This window comes from Pelodiscus sinensis, chromosome 3, assembly GCF_052426305.1.
Source record: "Pelodiscus sinensis isolate ZL-2025 chromosome 3, ASM5242630v1, whole genome shotgun sequence".
In the NCBI taxonomy this organism is placed as follows: domain Eukaryota; kingdom Metazoa; phylum Chordata; order Testudines; family Trionychidae; genus Pelodiscus; species Pelodiscus sinensis.
In genome coordinates this window covers 156,131,042-156,142,468 of record NC_143054.1, presented here as the reverse complement: position 1 = coordinate 156,142,468, position 11,427 = coordinate 156,131,042, and positions in this window count along the sequence as shown.

Sequence of the window (11,427 nt, the reverse complement as noted above, 5' to 3'; positions counted from 1 at the left end):
AGCCTAGGGGTCCATCTTACACAGAACCAGCTCAAGTCCCCGCCCAGCAGCCTGGGGAATTCAGACACCCCTGGGTGCCTCTGAGAGGCAATGCTTCCCCACTCACAAGCACAGAGTCTGAGTGAAGAAAAGAAACTTTCAATGAAAGAGAGAGAAGTCACATGGCATTATCTTGGGAAAATACCACAACAGAGTTCACTTACCCAAACTTTCTCCGTACCCCACTTCAGATGCCCCACTTACAGCTCTGTCCAGTCAGTGCAGACCCTGACATCATCCAAATGACTCCCCTCCTTGAGCCTGAGGCTAGGCCACCTTTGTGCTACTCCTGCTACATCTGCACTGTCAGCTTCTTGCGCAAGAGCTCTTCCACAAAAGAGAGCATCTACACTGCCATGTGCTTTTGGCATTGAAAGTTACTTTTCTTCACTCACTCTGTGCTTGCAAGTGCGGAAGCATTGCCTCTCAGAGGCGCCCAGGGGTCTTTGCTCACGAAAGCTTATGCTCCAACACTTGGGTTAGTCTATAAGGTGCCACAGGACTCCTTGTCACTGTGGGAGTGTAGACGCTGTCTTGTGCAAGAAAGCTCTGATGGCCATTTTAACCATAGGGGCTTCGTGCACAAGAAATTCATGTTACCTGTCTACACTGGCCTCTTCTGGAAGAGCTCTTGCGCAAGAGGGCTTATTCCTTGTGGGGAGAGGAATAACTCTTCTGGAAGAAGCCCTGTTTTCCAACGCTATACTGTAAATTTACTTCTGGAAGAACACTCGTGCAGTGTAGACAGCCGGAAAGTTTTTGCGGAAGAACAGCTGTTCTTACACAAGAAGCTGCTAGTGTGGATGTAGCCCTGTAGTCCACTGGCCGCTCCTGCCAGCCGGTCATTCCTGCTAGCTGCTCCACTGGCTGCAATGGGTCAGGCTCCCGGCCAAACCAGGGATTTCAGCTCTTAGGGTATGTCTACACTGCCACCCTAGTTCGAACTAGGGTGGCTAATGTAGGCATTCGAACTTGCAACTGAAGCCTGGGATTTAGATTATAGTTTATACCCAGCGGTGAAAGTAACTTAATGTTTCTTCCAGGTACTGTCGTATTGCAATCCAGGTCCCTGCCAGCTCTTTCAATAGCTCCCTGCTGGCTTTTTCCGGAGCTCAGCCAGCTCTTTCCAGAGCTGCACAGCAGGGCACACCCGCTTACTGTCACCCCTGGGTACACCTACCCACACAACAGAGCATGATGTTGCCATTATATGCTTTAGCACTAGTAATCTGAAGTCAGCTTAATTACCAACTGAAACAAGTGGATTGTTGATATTGGGCCAGATCTGGGCAGCTGGTACCAATGGAGGTAGTTCTGGCCTAGAGCATTTAAAAGTGATCAAAACTGAGCCTTGCTTCTCATTTCCTCCAACGTTTTCTCTCTGGTTTCTGAGCAGAAAAATCTCTAGAATTGTTTCATTTTCTGTTCTTGGTGTTACCTGATGTGACGGTGGCAAGTGACAGAAAAGCCCAAACCACTGGTAGTTTGGAACATACAGAAAATGCGGCAGATGCATTAGCATCAGGAGAATGTGAGTTGGTGGACACGGAATGCACCAGGACTAGTCGAATATTGCAGAAAACTTTGTGTCTTTAACGGGCATTTTTGAAGACCAGGAATTTTGCAAGTGCCTTTACATTCTAAAAAAATGATCCACCCTGATTCATCTCCCTTACACTAGGATTTGTACTTGTGTGGCATTATTTCTTTGAAGTCAATGCCTGGGTCCACCCAGAGCTTTCTTCGCAAGATTAGAGTCTAAACCAGGCAAATGCAACTCCTGTTGATCCCAAGTTTTCAATTCCAGAGTTGCTAATCAATTTTCTAGGATTATTTGTAGACTACTTGGGTCTTGACTCCAGGGGGAAATTGACTGCCATAGACAGAGCAGAATAATCATTCTGTTCTCATTGTGCTGGTATAAGGTCCCTGTCTGGACACTCTCTTCTGAAATATGCGAGTTTATTCTGAAATAACACTACAGCTCTCTAGGTACTGTTAGTCAGATCTTTTATTCATGGGGTATGAGTCTCATCTAAGATCTAAGATCCCAAATGGCCCCCTCAGTGTGGCAGTCACCACTCATTGCAATCAATCTTCACTGTTTGTCAGAGGCCCCCAACTTGTCTTAGGGTGTGTTGACACTGCACCCTTATTTAGAGGTAACTAGTGTTATTTCGAAATAACAATGTGAGCGTCTACTCAGCCATTCCGTTATTTCAGAATAACGGACAGCTTATTCCAAAATCTGTAAACCTCATTCTATGAGGATTAAGGCCTATTCTGAAATAGCTATTTCGAAATAAGGCATGTGTAGACGCTCCACTGCTGCTATTTTGAAATAGCCACCCACCAGGGCCATTCTAAATTATTCCTCCCCAGTGCCTCCTGAGTTTCTAAATTAAAATAGCACATCTACATTAGGGAAGTCTGCCTCGGACTAATTTTGAGGCTTCCCTGCAGTATAGAAGTGCAATTTCGAAATAAGCTATTTCAGAATAACTATCCCGGAATAGCTTATTTCAGAACAAGCGTGCAGTGTAGATATACATTTACACTAAATCCCCTTACACCACTCTGGCAATACAAAAAGTTTTAAGAGATGTAAATTCAATTTATGGCCAATTTAAGGCCCCATTATACTATCAGGCTGTGTCTACATTGGCACCCTTTTCTGTAAAAGGGATGCTAATGAGACACTTCGGAATTGCAAATGCCGCGGGGGATTTAAATATCCCCCGCAGCATTTGCATGAACATGGCTGCTGCTTTTTCCGGCTCGGGGTTTTGCCGGAGAAAAGCACCAGTCTAGATGGGATCTTGTGGGAAATAAACCCTTTTCCGGAAGATCCCTTATTCCTACACTTGAAAGTAGGAATAAGGGATCTTTCGGAAAAGGGTTTATTTTCCGCAAGATCTCGTCTAGACTGGCACTTTTCTCTGGCACAACCCCAAGACGGAAAAAAGCGGCAGCCATGTTCATGCAAATGCCGCGGGGGATATTTAAATCCCCCGCGGCATTTGCAATTCCGAAGTGTCTCATTAGCATCCCTTTTACGGAAAAGGGTGCCAATGTGGACACAGCCTCAGTGCTTTATAAAAGGGCTATGGTATAAATGAGAATCTGGCCTTTAGTATTCATCTTGAATCTATCTAATTGCCACATATATGAGAGAGGGGGGGAAACCCACAACATTCTAACCTCCAGTTTTTCACTGTGCCAGAACTCGCAAGCAATACTCGGTACTTTGGTCATTAGTTCTGAGTTCGTTGCCATGCTGATTTTAGAAGGCTCAGGGGAAAAACAAAAGCATCTATAAAGGCATTCTAATTTTTAACATAAGCTTGGGCTTTGATTGTAAAATGTATCTCATTTGGTCATCTTGTTTTTTAAATTCACTGCCATTCCCTAAATTCATCACTAGCTGCAGCTGCTCAACACTTGACACCTGTAGATTTACCCCGGAGAGGCTGCAGACCGAACTAAAGGATTTTATAGGCATCGAGGCTAATGGCTAAACTTTCAAGATTTGTTTTTCAAATAAATGCACTTTTTTCCATATTACATGTTCAGTGAGCCAGAGAGATAGATTGGATAAAGGTTCCTTATGTGAAACCTACCATAAGGCCCTTTAACTTAGGGAGCTAAAGAGAAACAGATTGAACTCCCTTGATGAAGAATTATTTTTAAAGAAAGAACCATATAATGAGTGTCTCATTCTTGCTTTAAATTCTTGGGCTGTTTTCAAGCATAGGATTTAAATTGCTCCTAATGAAAAAGAAATTCTATTTGTTTTTTCTCAGAGTACATACTACATTTTGAAGAAATTGAAATTGCTTTGCCAATGTGTGATGTTTCATTCCTATGGGCGTTTTCCATGTAAATTTGATATTTGAAGGAATTTAAAATGGGGACCTTATAAACCTTCTCTTTCTCCTAGACAGTACGGATTCTATAAGGTCTCCCTCTGTCTCGCACATAAATATTCTTTACATCTGTAGCAAATGGAAGAGAAGTGATAATTATTGTTAGCTTATCAAGAGCCATTAAAAACTAGACAGTAGAATTGATGCTGAAAATCAAATTCTTAGACTTTAGGGGTGTTTGGCATCTGAACTTGGTTCCAAATTTTGCAAGTATCCCCTCTCTCTATATATATATAATGGGCTGAACCAACACTCTCCAATTTGAACACTCCCAACTTTTGGAGGTGTTCAATATCCAGATATGGATCCACAGGATGTGGATAGGACTCATCTCTAATAGAAATGTGAACAATAAGAGCCACTTTCTTGGCTGTAAGTTGAAGACAAGAAGAAGGAGAAATAACAGAGCTACCAAAGAGTGTAGAGATATGAACTGGGGCAGCTAAGACCAAAAAGTTCAAATTGAAGTTACAGACAACAATTGGATCGACAGGTGCTCAGCACCCTCAGGCCATTTATTCGGGTGGGATCTTCAAAAGCACGTCAGTGACTTAGGAGTGTAATAATCCCATTGAAAATCAATAGTCTCCAGTAGATACCTACATATAGATGTAGGTGCCTAATAGCAGGCAGCAAAGTTCTGAACATTTTTACTCACGAGAATTTTTCTCCTTTAAAATAACCCTGTATAGAAGCCATGTATTGTAATAAAAAAGCCTTACATTTTGTTAAACAAATATCTTTGGCATACTTGGGGACAATGTGTAGATAATAAATATGTGTATGTGTGCATGTATTTTGTTAAATATTATCCATTGTATGCCCTTTTCGAAGGTAAGGCCTTTGGAGCAAAGACTGTCTTTTGTGATTGCACCATCACCAGAAACTACTAATAAATAAAAACTTTCAATTACAATTGTTGATTAGTTCCCGCCTCCCCTTCCCCCACATTGGATGCCTGCTGTCTAGGAGTTTCAATAAACAACAGCAGATTTATGTTTTTTGGTGAAACCAACCATCATCAGCTGCAAATGTCTTTCAAGTATAGTGCAAGTGTCCAGCCTGCAAGACAAATTTTAATAACTGCAGCCTAAAGAAACAGCTTCAACTGGGCATGGTCATTCACTAGTTTCTCATTTTCAACAAAGCATTCAAATATGGTCTAAACTCCTGCTGCCATATACAGTCCAACATAAACACAAACACACCAGCCATGGGGAATTTCGGCATGTGTGTGTCAATTACGACTGTCCCTCTTCAGGCTAATCATTACAAATAAATGATCCAATGCAAGTAACAGGTCTTTCCTGTTCACACACTGTACAAGAAGCTATCCTCATTTTTGACAGTGTATTTGGCTATTTGATCATATTTTTCAAAGTGTTTGGATAAATAATTTTCAGTCTAAGGTGTGGGCACAAATGATTCATTTCTATGATTTCCTATTTCGTATTGGAAGCATGAGGTTGGTCACCTCAGGCACGTGGTATTTGCCTCGGTTTTAATTATAATGCAAATGTTGCTCATAAATATAGTACATTTTATACCTTCCACCAATAGTGTGAATCTGGTGCACATCCTGCTGCATAGCATTTTTGGAAGCATACAGCTGCTGGTTGGCAATATTGCCTTTCTATCTGTCTTGACACAGCTGCATTGAACAAAATCTTTTATAACTTAGATATTAATTACTTTAAAGTACTGACTTTGCCAAGGTAATACTACTGTGTGTACTGTTGGGATTTGTTGAAGTAACTTTTAATTGCACTATAATGAAGAATCTTTATCTCCTGTGTTATGTTGTTTACAGCCTTTCCCTTTTACAGTTCCCATAGTAACTTCATTTTCACCTGCAGAAATAGCCTTCACTTCAGGACATAGAGGTAATGAAATATTGCAGTATTTTCTACTTGTCTCTTTGGCTCCTTCCTTGAGTTTGAGCTCAACTGCAAATAGAGCTGCCTTGTCTTTTCTGAGTGCTCCAAGATAATTAGATGATTTCATTATGTAATATGAATTCATCATGCTAAATTGCAACTAAAGGGAGACTGGAGAGGGGGAAACTATTATTAAGCAATATATTCTGAAATGTGCCATAAGGATTTCCAAGATCTCTTCAGAAAAGATTCCCTAAAGAATTGTGCTTCCCTCCAACAAGCTGCAACACCTGTTGCTTTTTCTGGGAGGGTGACCAAACTGCAAAGCCTGGTTGGAATTCTCCATGGAAAATATTTGTCATTGTTTTCAAGGTCTGCTCTATGAGATTTCTTTGAGGAGAAGAATTGATGCTGTCTGGGTGAGATTAAAAAGAAAACTCCAATGATAATTTTGCACTTCCATAGAATCTTACATCTGAAGAAATAGAAACAGGCGTGACAGTAATTCAGCACTTTAGTTGAGAAATATTAATGAACTTAAATTGAAATTAATGTACAGTGATATTTATTATAGCAATGCATGTAAGCTGCAGTGAAATTGTTTAGTGTAGAGGTACATCTAAGCAGCACATTTTGCATCTGGACCTTGAAATACCAACCACTCCTCTCCAGCACACACCAAGTTACTGGATATTCAGATTTGGTGCTTTGGTGAGGGCCATCCAACATTTCAGAGAAAAGTACAATGATAGTCCCAAACTGTGTCTGTTTGTTGCAGTGTTACCTATGGGTATGTCTACACTGCAGAGTTTTCGTTTTTCAAAAAAAACTATAATTACGTCCACACTGCAATTGTGTTCTTTCAAGAGACAGTTGAAAGAACACAGGGGGTTTTCTGACCGTGATAAACCTCTTTCTATGAGGAAGAAGCCTTTTTCTAAAAGAGCTCTTTCGGAAAAAGGCTTGTGTGGACGGGAATGAGGGGTTTTTGTTAGAAAGAAGAGGCCTCCAGGGAAAAGCACAGGTACCCTGGTGTCTACTCCATCCATCGTAATCACAACTTAAATGCAAGATAGCGTCCAATCAATGTGGATGCTATCTTTCGAAAAAGCAGATGACCTTTTGCTGCGTGGATATGCTTTTTCGAAAGAAGTTTTTCTGGAAGATCTCTTCCGGAAAAGCTTCTTCCGAAAGAAGCCTGCAGTCTAGACATAGCCTATATTGGAACTTAGGCTAAAGGGAATTCATCCTTTGAAAAGTATGAAGGTTCTACTGTACTATGAATCGATTTTACTTGCACACTCAGTTCTGAGTTCTGTATATGATATTTCTCCTATCTAAATTTTCATGTATATTCATCACCACTTATAAGCAAAATCTACATGAATTAGTCATTGGCAAAGCAAGGCCAATATCTCTCGACATTTCTCATATCAGTTATATTTTGGACAAGCAATTCATTCAAAATTTGACTCAGACCTATTGGCCCCTTTCTGCAATATTTGTCTTTTTCAGTGTTTTTTCCTTATCAGCTTTTTAGAAATCCAGCCAGCCTTGTACAGGAATACTTCAAGTGTCTTGCAGCAAACTACACACATTGTGTCTTCCTCTGTGGTTAGCACATTTTTGGCATCTTTCCATCTAAATAAATAATAGTAGTTATCCCCTTGAAAATAAATGTAGGTTAGATCCATGTGTGTAAGATTAGATAATGAGATTTACTGCCCCCCCCCCCAAAAGGGAATTAATTGGAAACTTGGGCTATGTCTAGACTGCAGGCTTCTTTCGAAAGATGCTCTTTCGAAAGATCGCGTCTAGACTGCAGGCGGATCTTTCGAAAGAAAAATCCGCTTTTTCGAAAGAGAGCACCCAGCGAGTCTGGATGCTCTCTTTCGAAGATGGCCTCTTTACATTGAAGAACGCCTTCCTTCGAAAGAGGAACTTTCGAAGGAAGGCGTTCTTCCTCGTGAAACGAGGTTTACCGCCATCGAAAGAAAAGCCGCGTTCTTTCGAAATAATTTCGAAAGAACGCGGCTTGAGTCTGGACGCAGGGGAAGTTTTTTCGGGAAAAGGCTACTTTTCCCGAAAAAACCCCTGAGTCTGGACACGGCCATAGTGTATTAAGTCATCAGTAGCTCCACCCCAATCTCAGCTTTTTGGGGGTCTCTGTCTTACTGGGAGATTTTTTAACTGTTCTAAGGATTGGTTAGCTTATTGGTATTGTAATGGACTTTGCTTCATGTCTTCTCATCCACTAGTCATCCCTGTCCCAAGGTAGGAGGGGAGACCAGCTGGAAGTAGCCTTAACTCCTCTTCCAATGCTTGGGATACGCACAAATTCATGACTGCTACAGGAGGCAGCAAACTTCAGTGAGGTACGAAAAAGTTGGTTGGTGTTTTGCTGAAGGGGAAGTGGATTCCAACAGATTTGAGAAGAGAGGAAAGTGATGAAGACAGAGCTGTTACAGGATGTGAATGTGAGGTCCCCTGAGACTGCTCCTTGTGACTCCCCCTGGAAATCTTTTTCACCCTTCATGCAGCTAGAATGTTTCATCTCCTGAGCTCACTTGTGGGATCCCCACCAACTGAGCTAGTTTAGGGGCATTAGGGGCCTGATTTTTCCATTCCCAGCTATGCAAATAAGGATCTTTCTAGTCAATGGATGGAAAATAGGCATAAGTGAGAGATAGATCATGCCCCAGGTACAACAGCTGATTATAAATGCCTTTCTCTAAGGAGTTTGTGTAGTCCATCCAGTCTTCTGAGTGAGAGCTCTGATGTCAATGAGAGTCCTGCATGAGGAATAAAGGTAGAAAACTTCTGTCATTTTTACAGAAGAGGGATGTGATATTTATCTGTGGCAATTATGGTGGTGCTTGCATGCCTCTTTGCAAGTGTATGCCTAAACATGGGGCCCATTTTGTGCTAACAATGAACATCTGCATTCTTTTTTCATCAGTAGCTATTCATTTTTACAGACAGAAGGCTAAGCCACAACCTGTCTTTTGAATCCATCCTAAGATTCAGGATATTTTCAAATTTAAATTTGGGTCTCATTGTTGCAGATGGATTTCATCTTTATAGGTCCTACTATTGGCACAAAACAATATGCTGGATCTGAGTTATCCCCAAACTTGTGGGGGGGTGGGAGACTGCAAATCAGATCTGAGTTTTGAGACACTAGCCCTTCTCTGACCTTCTTTCATGCCTGCTAGTTTGCATATATTTGGAATAACTCTTAGAACATACATTCTACCCATGTCAATTACTTCATATTTACCTGCAAGTGGTTCTATTTTCTCTCTCTCTCTTTTTATTCACTCTTGCTTTTAAAAATTACATACTAAGCAATTAATACCCAAGAGCCTTATAGAAGGTGGTAATCAGTGTCAGGGTTCTCTGGATGGTTATAATGAGTTACTTGAGAGTCCATATGTGGCAGGTGAAGGAATCACTGAGACTTGCAACAAGATATATTTGTCTCTTGGGAAGACCTGATGACTCATAAGACACTGAGCTAATAGCATGGTGTTCACTATTAATCTGCACCTGCAGTGTTGGTAGAAGAGTCAAAATCGGTTTGGTTCAGACAGAAACATTGCACAGGGAAGGCTTTGTTAATGGGGATTCTCTATATTCTAGTAAACAGGAGAAGAGAGCATTGACTGTAGGTGGAACTGAAGAGAAACAATCAAATGAAAAAGAGTCCCATTCAATTTCATCACCGAAAAGCATAGAGCAGACAAAGCCTTAGTTTAATTTCATCCACTAAATGAAGAAACTGCCTAGCCCCAGGCTATAGATAATTAATAATACATTTGGACTAAGACAAAAAAAACACTTGGTCACTCAAAATATCATCCAACCCCTAGTAAAAATAATATTCCCCATTAACAACAAATGAATTAGTGGACCTGTTGGTAACCTGAAGAATAAAAAGGAAGCTGAGGTACCATAGCCTAGTTGTAGTGAATGCTACACTGCTGAAAGCTTTTGGCATGCTGCCTAAGGGAGGTTCATTCCTAACTGTTTTTAACATATTGTCCTCCTTCTTCTTTCATATGGCTAGTGCAGAGCAGCAACTACTATTTCACCTAAAGTTGATCAAGCCAAAAGTCTACATCAGCAGTAGCAGAATGTAAGTAACATCTTTAAGAAACGCTTTGGGAAGCTTCAAGGCATGAGGTGCCATGTAAATATGAACTTATCATGAGAGCATATTCCTTACATGGGGTGGCAGCGTACCACTCTCCACGTACATATGCGGTCTCTTGCTGCCTTGCTCACTTTAACATTAAGCATACATAGAATGTACTTGTAGTATTTATAGAGACCTGTTAAGTGTATTTGGCACTACTAACTCCTACCCTTGCTCCCTGTCACAAGGTACATAAGAGCCAACTCTTAAGATAACTCTTTACCTGTATTTAGAGCAATATCTATGTTTCAATTCCACGTCTATGTCCTCAATGCTTTTCTTGGTTGTGCTGTAATTGGATCATAATTAGGTCAAGTCCGGGGAGTCCTTAGTCTGTTTTTCCTTAGTCCTCAGGCAAATCCCTCCTGATTTCAAAAAGATTATTATTTTAACTTTTAGGCCAGTTTCCAATAAGTTTAACTCTTCAGTCTACCAATGAGTTTGTTTTATTTATTTATTTATTTGTAATTTATTTTCCAGTCTTCATTTCCTCACTGCTTTTGGTGTGACGTGACAACACATTCTTCTTGGTGGATTTTTTTAGGCAATGTTTAAACGTAAGCAGGACAGAAAAGGTGCTTACAATACGCTGGAAGATTTTGAAAAAATCCTGTACAGAAAAACAACAAAGGAAGGTAGCAGGAAACAAAGTATTAATTTCACGTTCCACCATTAGCTTGCCACCTGTTAGCCCTGATCATTACCCAGAGCGCAGAGGGGAAAGGCTAATCTGTAGCACATTTATATCAACAAACTTGAACAAAAAGCTGCCTAATTATACCATTGAACCTGTGTCAGTTTTAAACCCAGCTCCATTTCCCAGATTGGCTGTTTGCCAAGCCCAGCAAGCTGGTGTCCATAAGCTGCATGCTAATGACAATGTCCTTTCATTCCAGGAGCAATATAATTGCCAAAAGACGTTTACACACTCATTATTTTTATGGTCATATTTCAGATGAAGAAGCCAAAGGTCAGTGCAGGGTTTACTTGGCAACATATTGGAATTAGTTTATGTAGAAGTTAGGCTGTATCTCTTCAATCATACATTGCATTGCCTAAAATAGCGCTCTCTCTCTCTCTCTCCCCCCTTTCCCCCCCCTCCCCGTGTGTGTGTGTGTGTGTGTTTGTGTTTCCCAGCACTGGTCAGGATTGTGATAGCAAATGAATGAGGAAGGAAACAAAAATAATGGAGGTGGATCTGAATTTGGCCAAGTATTTAATGGCTCTATTACATCTCTATTACTGATGCTAATATTTCTCAGTGGCCAGCTGGATTTAGATTATTTGGATTTGGATTATTTCTTCTAGGGTAGGGAAGGCTTGAGAAGACCAGTCAGGTCTCGGGGAGGGTCTAAGTCATGAAGTTAGGGTGTGGACAAATGTGGAT